The 15,002-nt window shown below is 38.7% G+C and overlaps 1 long non-coding RNA gene and 1 pseudogene across 1 annotated transcript; both read left to right on the top strand.

Annotated features, from left to right (window-relative positions):
* The first annotated feature begins 253 nt into the window (after positions 1 to 253).
* On the top strand, positions 254 to 5,691 carry LOC138807248 (uncharacterized). The gene is made up of 3 exons (XR_011366106.1): positions 254 to 364; positions 2,384 to 2,434; positions 5,424 to 5,691. It is a non-coding gene; the product is annotated as an uncharacterized lncRNA (long non-coding RNA).
* Positions 5,692 to 13,329: 7,638 nt separating this feature from the next.
* LOC138807256 (U6 spliceosomal RNA) lies at positions 13,330 to 13,429 on the top strand (annotated as a pseudogene).
* The last annotated feature ends 1,573 nt before the right edge of the window (positions 13,430 to 15,002 follow it).

The raw sequence follows: 15,002 nt of genomic DNA, 5'->3' as shown, positions 1-15,002 counted from the left end.
CATTAGAACACTTTTAAAACAATGTCATTTCCTTTTGTTCTATGCTGGTTTTCAAATGGCACATTATTTCTTTTGTAATAGTCTCTACTAGAAGTTTACAGAAAAGTTTTATATGATTAAAGAACACACTCAAAAAAGTCAAGGACAGAGTATCCTTCTAATCTTGGGATTCTGTTCTTGTACAGTTAAAGTAAAGCATACGTTAACTTGAACTTTGTCATTGCTCTATGTTCAATTCCTCTCCTAGGATCAGTTTCCACATCCAGTAACTGTTACTTCCAGTAACAATCGATGGTGCTGCTTGAGGTATAATGAATGTTTTCTGGGTTCACTGTAATAACACAAGGATACCTTTGGACCTGAGGTAACACGTGTTTCAGAGACAACTTAATTAAGATAAAATATGAAATTTATATTTCTTATAAATTCATTATCCATGAGTACATTGAGTTCAAACTTTGTAAGTTCTCTTTAAATGAAGACGAGTTTTAAATGGGAAGAAGGTTCTCAGATCATTCTCTTTGTGAGTGTATTTGCTGCGCATTATTTCCCAAGTGTACATGAGTTAATAGTAAGAGAAAATATAGCAATAATAGGAGAAAGAGAAGTGCTGTGTTTAAGTATAAGGGTTCAATACAATATAGAAGATTCTACAAATAACACAACATTGAAACAATAAAGCCCAGTATGTAGATTTATGGGAGTGATATAGGGAAAGCATTACTCCTAAGTGAAACACTAAGTATGAGGCCACTCCCTTTCTAAATCACGCTTACTAATCATGCAAATTTGTTAAAAGTAAATGGAAGAATAATTCTGCTTCCAATGCAAGTCAGATATAAGAGCCTGGACTTAACTGGAAAAAAAGTCCATCTTGAGAGAGCAGGGATGATACTAGCAATGAACTGGTGGCTACGATGACATTTCTTTTTCTTTACTTATATATACTTTTTGTGGTGGTGGTGGTCTTGGCACTTGAACTCTGGGCCTGGGTACTGTACCTCTGCTATTCAGCTCAAGGCTAATGCTCTACCACTTGTGCCACAGTGCCACTTCCACTTTTCTTGTAGTTAATTGAAGAAAAGAGTCTCTGGGACTTTCCTAGTCGATCTGGCTTTGAACTCCAATCCTCAGATCTCACCGCCATCCGGTTTAACACTCAGCATATGTAATGTGTATGTTCATCTATCTTTATATGAATTCTTGAGTTAAAAATGTGGTATACAGCTTAGACTTTACACTAACAAAAATGTTTTTAATTTAAAAGTTCATATTACTGGATAAATAAAACCTAAGTATGTAAAGGAGTCTGGGAAGCTCAGTTTGCATCCAGCCTGGGCAGAACAGTCTTTGTGACTCTACCTATAATTAACCAGCCAAAACCTGGATTAGAAGAATGGCTCAAGTGATGGAATACCAGTCATGAGCAAGACTGATCAATAAGAGCTTGGGGCTTTTGCATACATACATACAAACATACTCACACATAGAGGCACTTACATGTGCACACATGAATACAAACATGATACAACTCTCAGAACATGTAGAAAAGTTAGAAAACAATATAAAATATGTCCTGAGTAAGACTAGAATCAAGTGATAATTGTTAAAATTAGAATGTCCTCAAGTGAATTACCTTAAAAAATGTTTGAGACTATTACATAGGTAGGGACCAGAGATAGTAAGAGAATCAAGTAATCATTATTAAAGGGATCAGATCCACGGAGGAACGAATCAGAGACCCCACAGGTGCATCTGAAAATGTTCATATCTTGTATGAAATGTTAGAACATCTTTGAAAATAGTAGATGAACAGTCTGAACAGTCAGTCTAATGGATAATATCATTGGAGAAGTTCAGGATTACTAGTCTGTATCTAGATTAAATCAAGAAAATATGGCAGAGCAATGTGATAAAAGGCTAGAATTCTAGCACTCAGACCAAGACAGGAGATTAGAGAGTGGAATTACATAGTGATAGCTTCCCTGAACCAAGGAGTATAATTTTGTCTTAATAAAACAAGCCATTCAAGAAAGGAATACAGGGGCTGGGAAGGTTGCTCAGTGGTAGAACGCTTGCTTTGCATGCCTGAGGCCCTAGGTTCGATTCCTCAGTACCACAGAAGCAAAAAGAAAAAAAGGTGGAAGTGGCGCTGTGACTCAAGTGGTAGAGTGATAGCCTTGAGCTGAAGAGCTGAGGCACAGCACCCAGGCCCAGAGTTCAGGCCCCACCACAGGACCCCCCCCAAAAAAATGAAAGAAAGGAATACACAGTAGGCAGATTGGGCTAATTTTGTCATTATGTTTTGAGAAGTCAAGTTTCTTATTGAAATGCATCTCATATATAATCATCTGTTCAGTTTTAAATGCTCTCTTCATTACAGAACATTCCTAGATGCAAAATGGCTTATGAATCCCATCCAAAATCTGAAAAAGTAAGTAATCATTCTGTTGGATTCTAAAGAAATAATGAAGTATTACAAGGTTAAGCCTGGAAAAATAACAAATTAAATCTAATGTAAGACTTTGTAGATCTTGCTAAATTAGAATTTAGATTTCAAATAAATATTTTGGTTTTGTTTGTGATTTCATAATCTATAGTATAGTACAAAAATTCTTTTTATGTAGATGGTTTAATTGACAAATTCACAAATGATTCTGGCATTCTATTTGCCTAGAATATTCATTCAAGAATGTTATAATTAGAAATTAGTTAATAGATAATTCCAATAGTTCATGTATTAAATGATCATGTGAATAATGTAGACAGAATTGCCAACAAATGGATTGTATTAATTTATAAATTTAGAAAAAGAGCAATTTTTTGAGGCTTTGGTATAACTTGGTATGAAGAGAATAATTCTGTGAGATCCTCTTTCTTCTACCTATATGTAACACAGGAAGCAATTCCCTTAATTACGTGCTTCCGTACACAATGAGAAAAATGCGAGGTTTGGGGTTTGTTTTAATTTTTGTTTTGTTTTATTGGTTTGTCCTAGGGCTTGACCTTTGGGCCTGGAAACTGTCTCTGAGCCTGTTTTTGCTCAAATCTCATGCCCTACCACTCCAAACTCAGTGCCACTTGTGTTTGGCTTTTTCTGAGAAGTTTATGGGAGATAAGTATCTAAGGAACCTTCCTGCCTGGGTGGGCTTTGAACTGTAACCTTCCAATCTTACCATCCTGAATATCTATGATGGTTAAAAATGTATAAATATAAATAATATTTGTAAGTGTTCTGATCTCAAGAATATCAGTGGGAGATAAATTCATGTAACCCAGTTTATTGTGGTGTTCTTTCCAGAACAAGGAGGGCATCACATTAACAGAGGTGTAGTATTTTTTCACAATAGAGATAAGGTATATTTTATGCAACTTATTTTTTAATTTAATTTTATTGACAAAATGATGTACAGTGGGGTCAAAGTAATTGTAAATTAGTGAATACATAACTCATTTTTCTCATAATTTTTCTTCACCCTAATACCCTCACAAGTTGTAATGTACATTTCCAACATAATGTCTTGTGCGTATTGTTATTGCATTGTTTTGCCCTTTGTCCTTTGTCTCGCCATTAAGTTGTTCCCTATCCCTTCCCTAATTAAGGGAAATATATATATACAACACACAGGGTACCAAAATCAAATACAGCAGGGGATAAACCATAGGGGGAAAATCCAAAGAAAATAGAAATCACATAGTACATTAAAAAAACAACAATCGCAAATAAAAATCTCTGTTTCCATATCTTAGAGTTCATTTTGCTCAGCATCAGATTATATGGTCATATATACGTATAACAAAGCCACTGGAAAATAATAGTTTCATGGACAAAATATCATGAAAACTATACGTTAAGTGTTTTGATGGTAAAGGTGGAATTAGGATTGGTGAGTTCGTGATTCTGATAAAGTAATTTCAAAAGAGTTTTAAAATTATGACAGGTAAAATTTAATTGTGCAAACTTTTTAACATCTTAGCCTATTAAGAAAATTTAAACTTGCCTGGGAAAATAGGCTTTCATGCAAAGAATCCATGGAGACTAAGCTGAGAGGGAGCAATGTGGGTGAAGATGGCTCATTTTCACAAAAAACAAACAAATCTCAGAAACCTTGCAATAAATCCTGTAGGTTCCTTTGAGAATTGTCCTTACCCAGGAAATGTACTCTCACTGTGTGAAACAAGGTTGTAGTGGAATTTAAATTCAAAATTCTTAAAAAAAAATAAGGCATCAAAATTTGTGAATTGCCAAGCAGTAATTCTCTGAAAAACTTAATTTGGGTCAAAATATTTAGGGAGAAAGTGTTCTCCACAATGAAAGAAGGTATTGGGTTTACACTTTTCTGCTTGTAATACTTTCCATAATGTCTTTGCACGTGAAGCAGTGAAACAGAAAAAAATCTTATTGGATACTTCAAACCAATGATTTCACATTTCTAAGTAGCTCACAAAATATAATATCCTTATTAACATGAGATAGTGAAGACTTTCCTTATTACATAAGCCAAAAAGGTTTGGAATCAGAAAAGAAGTGAGCAAATTGAAAAGGAAAGAAAAGGCGTTCTTAGAAGCCCTACCTAAGCATATTGGCTCCAACAGTGGAGGGAGGCCAAAACTTTATGATATATTGTAATAATATTTTTGGTACCTAATGTGATTTTACAGAGCTTATTTGGCTCCTTAATGCAGAACAGATTGAATGAAAACATGACAGTAAATTCCACATCCAAATAAATGAGCTTTAAAAGAGAAACCATCAACATGTAGCAGTGAGGGAGGCCGAATAGTCCTTCAGCTTCACTAGACTTGAAGTCCAGAAGCTGTGATTAATTGGAAATCAGGCAAGAGCTAAGAGGAGGACATCAAAGTAGAACACAGAAGTATTGTCCTTTGTAACAGACACAGTCATTCAAGGTATGGGTGATTTAATCTGGTCGCCTTAGTAAACCTTGTTGAGCAAATGAAAGACCAAGAAAAAAATAATCGGTTGAAATCATTTTGCAACGAGTAACTTCCTGTTCCCGATATGGCATCAAAGGAGAATACTGAAAGAGAAGATAAAAGTGGAGTATTCTTCGATTTCCTCTAAACATGTTGTTAGCAAAATATATCTTTGAGTTTAGAAGTGTTTGAACCAAAAAGTGGTGGAGTACTTATTTTTGTGGGCACTTTAAACACAGGAAGACTTTAAAGGTAAAAGAAAAAAGAAAACGAATAGCTAAATATTTGTGATCACAGCTTCTTGGACTGGTTTTTTGGAGACAAAGATTTACATTAGAGTTTGTCCACATTAACATAGATGTTGGGTTTTCATGGCAACCAAATACAAGTGTAAAGTTTAATGGCTCGCTTGGACAAGTAAACAGCATGACAGAAAAAAATGGCAAATAATATTTAGTGAATTACTTCGACCAATTATTTTCCAGAACAAAGAAGAAAGATATAACTCAAAATCACTTGACTGAAAAGTACGAGAAAAGAGTAGTGAAGAGAGATGAGCGAAAACATAGAGGACTGTTTTGTTTCCAGTGGAGCACTGGGTTCTTGATCTTGTTTCTTCCATTCTATTCACAAGCTATCAAGTGTGTCTCAGGACTGGAGTATCCAGTTCAGAAAAAGAAAACTCGCTGAAGAAAATATTTGCAGCAGATATAGGTGATTTATAACCTTAGACAATCTATTTAAATCTGTTCAAAACTCTCCCCTGCCCCAAACTGCTCTTTCGAACAGCTTTGTTTGCTTTTCCAAAGACTGCACTTCATTAACTATTTAAAATTTTGAGAGGTCATATTCAACAATCTAGGGATTACTGTTTGGTTGCGATTTCTGTGTGTTTTTGTTTTTTTTTGTTGTGTTTTTTTTAACTGAATTTCAGAAGGTTTGCAAGTGTGTTACAATAAAATATGTCCATCTAATTGTCCAATGCTACTGGATTAGAGTCACTCCTTCTATCATTCTCAACCAACCCCTTCTGCAAGATTAATTTCAGATTTACTAATTTCTTTATCCCATGTGTACATTGAGCATTCTAGCTGTACTTGCCCCTTGTTCTATTTTTCATTCATTCTATGTCTTTACTATTATTCCTCTCTGGTTTCAAATTCGTGATAGTCATTCTGTTAAACTGTTGGTTAATATTTTGAAAGTTTTATATACATTCCATGGAGTTTCAATCCTGCATATACTTGAACTGATGTGAGTTTATATTTCCATAAATCACTCATCTGCAATAACAATTTGCAAGACTGGAGACGTGAAGCCCCTAGACATGATTTTATTCTCATCGATTTGGAAGATGAATCTTTAGTAAACAAGAAAGTATAAAAATGGCTTAGAATGTATTCCTAACTACCAGTTTTTATAAATGGCTTTGTACAATGGTTTTTGATTATTTTATTTTACATGGGATAATATTTTCTACTACCTATAAGTTTTGGAAAAAGAAGGAAGCTTCGATTTACTAGTATAGAGGAATATGATAGAAATAGAAGACAGATTTTATGTTTGTCACATCTCTGATGAGTACCCATATTTAAGGTTTAAATTTATATTTCTTCCTATGTTAGACAGATAGGGAAAACATAAAACAACATATGCTAAGGCAAATATTTGTGACTTTTTAAAATGTACCTTATTAAGTAATGAAATTTACTTTATTAGCTAGTTTGGGTTTGAATTATGGGAGGCTGATCTATTAACACATTTCTGGAAGGCACATATTGAACAACACAAATGCTGGTGGGTATTATTTCTACACTTTAATGAATGGTTGAACCTGTTTGGCATTAGTGCTGGGTAAATAAATCAACTCTGTTGTAACTTACTCCCTACACATGAAAAACTTGTAATGTCACTAAGTATCATCTACTTGTCAAATGTTATTTTTGCGAATGTGATTTTAAAAAGTTTATTTGAAAAGGAATACACTTTCAGGAGATTAAATGTAGGTTATCATTGGTTTGAGAATGACAACATTTTTTACTATAAAACCAAGTTTTCCTGAAGTACCAGTGTTTTGAAGCACTAAGGATCTTCTCAATTAATGTTTTACTGTATTATATTTGATCTCTAAGTCAAATTTACCTAGCCTTGGTAGACCAATTATGGATCTATCGTTTCAGGAACTATTTTTTTGGCCTACTTATGCTGGACTGAAATTTTTCATTAATCATTAGAGGAAGGGTATTAAAAAATCCTGTGACATTTGTGATTTGTTCACTCATATGGCCTGGTCATTTGTAAATTGAAAGTTTGAATTACTGTACTTTCTCTCAGATTTTGTGATCTCATTTTTAAATTTTTTTAAAATTTCTTTTTTAAAGTTTTTTTTTTTTAATTTTTTTTGGGTCCAGTTGTGGGGCCTGAACTCTGGGCTTGGGCTCTGTCCCTCAGCTCTTCAGCTCAATGCTAGCGCTCTACCACTTGAGCCACAGTGCCACTTCTGGCTTTTTCTTTTTGCTTATGTGGTGCTGAGGAATCCAACCCAGGGCCTCATGCATGCAAGGCAAGTACTCTACCACTGAGCCACCTTCCCAGCTCTGTGATCTCATTTTTAATTTTAAGTTGCCTTGCATTTCACAATTGCTTACTGTCTTAAGCAATTGTGTCCCTGAAATAGGAAATGAAAAATTGAGATGGGTCTTCAATTACTTTTTGTTGGCATGTTACATGGGCCTAGAGGAGAATTCTTGTCCTTGTTATATGATGATGGGAGCTAGGATCCTAGGACCCGTGGGTCCTGCAGAAGAATAATACGTTTTAGACATCATATTGGGTATAATCAGTAGGAATGCTTCAGAAATATGTTGAAAAACAGTTTGAGACCAGAGAGTTAAAATCCCTAATAGATTACAGAAAAACAACATCTTTTTTTTACCATGTGAATTCAGAAGATCAAGAACACTTAGTAGGTATCACAGGTTTATACCGAAGACATTGCATTGATTCTTTTTATATTCTAATATATATTCTAAACTGAATTATTTATATTCCAATCTATTTATTGGCATAAATATCAATTTGTCAAATTATCAATTAATTCTAGTAAGATTCACTGTGTGAAACACTGTGATTAAAACATTACCAATTTAAGGCCTAATATCGAGGAGAAACCTATGGACTGCTGTAGAGAGCTGTGAGAGGCCGCACCTGGAAGATGGTGCCAGCTTCCGCCCTCTGCCTTCCCGATGGCGAGTGCTCTCGTGGTAAACAACTCCTGATATGGCTAAGGCAAAGAATCTGGCTTGCTTCCGCGCACCTGAACCTATTGTTGGTTCCCACGTGGCGTATCAGGGTTGGCTACCCAGCGGGTACTTAAGGCTGTGGGGAATTCTCCCCGGGGTTGGGGTCAGAAGATTACAAAAAGGTCCTGAATAAACTGCAGAGAGGAGAGTCCGGTGTCACGTCTTCCTTGCTGGTCGAGGCGGTAGCAACACGTGGTGGCCCGTACGGGGACTCAGCCATAACCCCAACGAGGACTCAGAACTCTCTGCGGTCAGTGTGGTGCACCGGTAAGTCCCCAGGTAAAAGGGGAATCCGCGACAAAAGCGGGGGTAAGTCCCCAGGTAAAAGGGGAATCCGCCACAAGAGCGGGGTGTAAGTTCCCAGGTAAAAGGGGAATCCGCCACAAGAGCAGGGAGTATGTTCCCAGGTAAAAGGGGAATCCGCCACAAGCGCGGGGAGTAAATTCCCAGGTAAAAGGGGAATCCGCCACAAGAGCGGGGGATTTTTGCTCTTCTCGGTAGATAAAGAGAGAGCGAAAACCCAGGGCTAGTCAGTAGAGTAGCCAAAAGTGAAAGTAAAAGTTTGTTTACCAGCTTTAAATGTTTAAAACATGGGCGCTTCTTCTTCGCACCCAATTTTTTTGGCTCTCAATGAGCTACAGCACTCAAAAAAGTTAAAAATAAAAAAGAGTACTTTAGAGAGATTTTTGAATGAATGTGACACCGTTGCCTCATGGTTCGCTGTCTCCGGAAGCCTCACGGTGGCCTCTTGGGAGAAACTAGGGAGGGACCTAGATTTTGCCTCTGAACAAGGAACGCTTAAGAGCGGAGTGAGACCAATATGGAAACTGATAAGAGGCTGTCTCAAGGACCAGCGTTTGTAAACATTTGGGTAAATGCCCAAAAGTGGGATTGCTGGATCATAGGGGAGATCTATGTGAAGTCTTCTGAGGAACCTCCATACTGCTTTCCAAAGTGGTTGAACAAGTTTACATTCCCACCAACAATGAAGTAAGGTTCCTTTCTGTCCACATCCCCCCCAGCATCTGTTGTTGTTAGAGTTCTTGATTTTTGCTGTTCTAACTGGAGTGAGGTGATATCTCAATGTTGTTTTGATTTGCATTTCTTTTATGGCTAGGGAGGCAAATATTTACAAACAAGACCACACTAAAGCTACCAGCACAACTATGTTTATTGCAGCATTATTTACCATAGCTAAGATATGGAACCAACCCAGATGCCCCTCAGTAGATGAATGGATCAAGAAAATGTGGTATATATACACAATGGAATTCTACACCTCCATCAGAAAGAATGACATTTCCCCATTTGTTAGGAAATGGAAAGGTTTGGAAAAAATTATATTAAGTGAAGTAAGCCAGGCCCAAAGAAGCATAGGTCCCATGGTTTCCCTTATTTGCAATATCTAGTATAGGTATGAGTCAAGCGGAAAAGGTCAGATAATGTGATGTTAGGAAAATGAACCCTTAAATATGTATTTTAATGTTTTCGTTTCTTTCATGCATGTGTTTCTAACGCATTTATAAGATTATTTCTTTGTTGCTTTGTATGTCCCTCCCCGACAGTGTAACCCCCGTTTCACTTTATTTGATGTCAGTATAACATGTGGAGGAGATGGGGACATACAAGTCGTTTAAGGATTCAGGTGGACCTGTTGCAACAATGAGAAGTACAAAATGTCATGTCAAAACCAGCTTTACAATGTCGGTGTGGGGGGGGGAGGGGGGTATAATTGGGTGGGGGGAGGGGGGTAAAATTGGGTGGGGGGAGGGGGGAGGCGGGGAAGGGAAGTGAAGGGTAAACAAAGGAGGAGGCTGCAATGCTTGGTAAGAAATGTATGCATTATCCTGCCCATGTAATTGTAGCCCCCCTGTACAGTATGTTCTCAAATAAAATAAAATACAATTAAAAAAAAAAAAAAAAAAAAAGGACCAGCGTTGCAGTGAGGCGGTAGAGAATGGTCAGGCCGCCCTAGAAATGCTGCAGGAAGAAAGATCGGAAAGGGCAGACAGCGAAAAGGAGGAGAGCGGGGGGGGGGGGGGGGGGGAGGGTTATACCCTGATTTTGCCTAACTAGAGACCTCTGAGTCTACAGACTCAGAGGAACTACAATCACTCATAGAACAAATAGAAAAAACAAAGATAAGAAAGAGGAGGAAAGGGAAGGAGAGAGAGGACCCAGATAAAGACGAATGCACGCCCTCCATGTGCCGCGCCACACCTTTGGCCCCTCAGCTCTATGCGGAGGACCCTGGAAGTGGCAGCCCCGGCTGTTCTTTCAGCCCAGGCATGTGGAAAGCGGTCAGAACCGAGTTACATCTAGCCTGTCCAATATTTCAGGATCCACAGGGACAGCGGTATCATGAACCCTTAGTTTTTAAGGTGATAAAATCTTTAGCTGAGTCTGTGCGGACATACGGAATCACGGCCTTCTTTACTGTAGCCCAGGTGGAGGCCCTAAACAGACATTGCATGACACCCGGTGATTGGAGTGGGCTCGCACGAGCTTGTTTGAATCCAGGTCAGTATTTAGATTGGAAGGCCTTTTTGATTGAATTTTCTAGTGAAGAGGCTGCAGCCAATCAGGCTAGGGGGAAACCAGCTTGGGACAGAGATATGCTGCTTGGACAGGGGAGATTCGCCAATCAGCAGATAGGCTACCCGGTTCAAGTTTATGAACAAATCAATAAAATTGGCATAAAGGCATGGAAGGCCTTACCAAATAAAGGCGAGGTGAGTGGCAATCTCACCAAAATCCTGCAGGGCTCTACGGAGCCGTTTTCGGACTTTGTTGCCCGTATGGTCGAGGCCGCTGGCAGAATTTTTGGTGACCCAGATGCAGCCATGCCATTAATTAAACAGCTTGTTTACGAGCAGTGCACTAAGGAATGCAGAGCCGCCATAACCCCATATAAGAACAGGGGACTGGAAGCATGGATGAAAGTTTGCAGAGAGCTGGGCGGACCACTAACTAATGCTGGATTAGCTGCTGCTGTGGTGCAATTAACCCAGAAGAATGGGGCTGGGAAGGTAGCTCAGTGGTAGAGCGCTTGCCTTGCATGCATGAGGCCCTGGGTTCGATTCCTCAGCACCATATAAGCACAATGAAAAAAGCCGGATGTGACGCTGTGACTCAAGTGGTAGAGTGCTGGCCTTGAGCTGAAGAGCTGAGGGACAGCGCCCAGGCCCAGAGTTCAGGCCCAGGAAAAAACCTATTCAAAAAATGCTGCAAATTTGTCTAAACAGTTGTTTAGTTATCTTTTAGGTAATTGAACTGGGGAGTTCGACAGCCTGATGGAACAGCTCAGGGTTGCCATCGTCATGGTGAACTCGACCCGAGTGGATGCCGGATTGGCGGAGGGGTTATCTTCATGGATCTCCGCTGCTATGATTCATCTCAAGGAGGGGGCGGGTTTGGGAGCCCTGATAGGCCTCCTGGTGTTAGCCTCCTTGGTATGTCTGTGGTGCATTTGCCAAATTAGAGGTTCTCAGCGTCGCAGTGCAGCCATGATTATCCAAGCCTTTACAGTCATTGGAGCAGGTCAGTCCCCATAAGCGTGGCTTGCCACCCTAAAACAATGAACACAGATTGCAAAGCCAAAGTACTGCAGTCGAGAGGCATGAGTTTTGCCCTCGAGGAGAGCATGTTTGATTGCACACGGGTTCGATTCGCCTTTTCCCGTCCTTGTGAAAAACGAATCAATGGACAGGCTGAGTCATCCCTAGAGAAGGCTCCCTCTGGGAGAAGGCTTGTATGCAGTCCTTGCAATTGCACAACAGGGATCAGACCTCTGTTCTCATCTGTGTTCTTTAAACAAAAAAGGGGGAACTGTAGAGAGCTGCGAGAGGCCGCACCTGGAAGATGGTGCCAGCTTCCGCCCTCTGCCTTCCCGATGGCGAGTGCTCTCGTGGTAAACAACTCCTGATATGGCTAAGGCAAAGAATCTGGCTTGCTTCCGCGCACCTGAACCTATTGGTGGTTCCCACATGGCGTATCAGGGTTGGCTACCCAGTGGGTACTTAAGGCTGTGGGGAATGCTCCCCGGGGTTGGGGTCAGAAGATTACTAAAAGGTCCTGAATAAACTGCAGAGAGAAGAGTCCGGTGTCGCGTCTCCCTTGCTGGTCGAGGCGGGTAGCGACAGACTGCTCCTGGAGCTATGGAAATATTTTGTGATAGAATATCAGTGGTGTGAGTTCCTGCCTGGTTGGATGGTAGACAGACCAGGACATTAGGTAATCATGCATATGAACATTTTTTTCATCTTCTTGGCTTTAGCTACTTTTGTAATGGTAGGTATATTAATTACATTTTGATAAAATACCTTCTAGTCAGAACAGTTATATCTGAACTGTTCATCTCTCTATGATCCCTTGTTACTAATATTAGTTTTGTTCAAGTAAGATAATCTATGCTGTCAGGGTAACATATTCTGGTTGGTCTGTTCCTACATTGAAGAAGGGTAAAGTGTCATGTAGACATTTGTGCCTGTAAGACCTCATTTGGGAATTTTAAGCTGTAGAAATTTAGAAGTAGCTCTGAAGCAAGGCTTACTTTGAATATATTAGTTCCACAAAGGTAACTCATTAGATAAATAAGTACTTGAAAAGCCATCACCTTTTTTTGAGGTCGTGGGGCTTGATCTCTGGGCCTGGGCGCTGTCCCTCAGCTCTTCAGCTCAAGGCTAATGCTCTACCACTTGAGCCACAGTGCCACTTCTGGCATTTTTTCTTTTTGCTTATGTGGTGCTGAGGAATTGAACCAAGGGCCTCATGCATGCAAGGCAAGTGCTCTACCATTGAGCACCTTCCCAGCCCCACAGCCATCACCTTTGGACCTAGGTATAAAGACTTCAAAGTATGATCAAATTTAAAATGAAAAAGACGTAAAATAGTCATTGACCAAAAAAATTGCAAATGTGAGCAATCGACTGAACAATATAAGTATTTCCCACTATACAGAGAATTTAGGAGAAATAAGATCAATAGCATTTTTAGGAACAATAAGATTTCCTTGTTATAAAGAGGCAACCAAGGATATATTCCTGTATAAAGATTGCATCATTAACTACTTAAATTTACAGGATACTACATGCTTCAGCAGTACGACTATCAAAGTTACAACAATACAAATATTAACATGGCACTTGCACAAGCATGATATGAAAATTTGTAAAGTATTCCATATTTTTCATTCTTCAGATGCAAGAAATGAAAAATAGTTATTAAAAAGTTGATTGCAAAAATACAAGTGTGACAATACATGTAAATCATAGAATTAAAGTTAATTTGATATAGTGTATTAAATCTTCACCTTAGAAAGGCTTTTACATAGCATAACCTTTACAAAACATTTGAAATTAGATAACATCTTCATTTTATCCCAAAGAAATAAAATACTATAAGGAGCTAGGAAAAAAGGAATCTTAAACTGTTTCTTTATGGAATGTAATCTGAAAGGACACATTTATTAATGAACCCATATATTATAAAACAATGTAGAATTCAACGTATTATACCTAGGAGAGAATGAAATAGATTATGGACATTATACAATCAGAATACAGAATATTTTAAAATGTACTTTTCTCAGACAAGCACCAGACATATCTTTAATTTCTGTACTACTAATTTCAACAGGTAAGTTAAAATTATTTCTGATTTAAAATAATCACAAACTCATGGGGCAGGGAAGGTGGTTCAGTGGTAGAGCACTTGCCTTGCATACATGGGGCCCTGGGATCGATTCCTCAGCACCACATAAGGAAAAAAGAAAAAAAGCCTGATGTGGAGCTGTGGCTTAAGTGGTAGAGCGCTAGCCTTGAGCTGAAGAGCTGAGGGACAGCGCCAAGGCCCAGAGTTCAAGCCCCATGACCGGAAACCCCCCCCCCAAAATCACAAAATCTGGAGAAATCATTATAGACGTATACAAACAACTCGAATACATTTTGACATCAAAGTCAGGCAATTCACTTGGAAGAATACAATGGAATCCATGCATTTTTAAAGTAAGATATTGCTGTTATTTTTTATTCTACAAATATTTTGTAAGGACACAATGGCTGGACTGGCGTTTTTGAAATTTAAGAAACCTAATCAAACCATTATGACTTAGGAGAACAATTTTTAAAGCTTTCCACAATTTCAAAGAGGTAGTGATACATACTTATCCTTTTGGCAATATCAAATGCAGTTTCTTCCAACTTGTTCTTCATACCTGGTTTGATATAATGCTTCAACAGAAGGAGATCTTTGCTATTTCTATTCCCAGCAGCAAGATTAAAGGTGGTCAAGAGGAATTTAGTTTGGGCATTGGTATCTGCATCATGATGAAGTAATAAAGAAGCCACTCTGGTATTATTCCATGTGTAAGCATTGAGCAGGGGTGTCCATCCATTCACAGTTATTGCATGAATATCTGCCGTGAGCCACCAACTCATGGATATTGTCTAAGTGTCCACTGTAGCCTTCCTGATGAAGAGGGGTATACTCATCGTCATCCCGAGTATCCACATAAGTAGCCTTTTTGGGAAGTAGTCTCCCCATTGTAGTTACCTTATAATTTTCGGCAGCTCAAAAATGAAATTTGCTGGGATCCTTCTCCATCTTTTCTTTTTCTTGCAAATGATACCATTCCTCACTTTTTCATCTTGTTCTTTGTCTTCATTAGAATTGCCTAACCAGAGACTTTGAGTACCAGTGGGCATGAGTTGTACATATATTTCCCAAATAGTTCCCGATGGATGGTTGGACTCATCAGAAAAA

This window comes from Dipodomys merriami, unplaced genomic scaffold (assembly GCF_024711535.1).
Source record: "Dipodomys merriami isolate MVZ:Mamm:240054 unplaced genomic scaffold, mDipMer1.0.p SCAF_419, whole genome shotgun sequence".
Classification (NCBI taxonomy): Eukaryota; Metazoa; Chordata; class Mammalia; order Rodentia; family Heteromyidae; genus Dipodomys; species Dipodomys merriami.
Note: the sequence above shows the minus strand (reverse complement) of the source record. Positions and strands in the feature narration are given on the sequence as shown.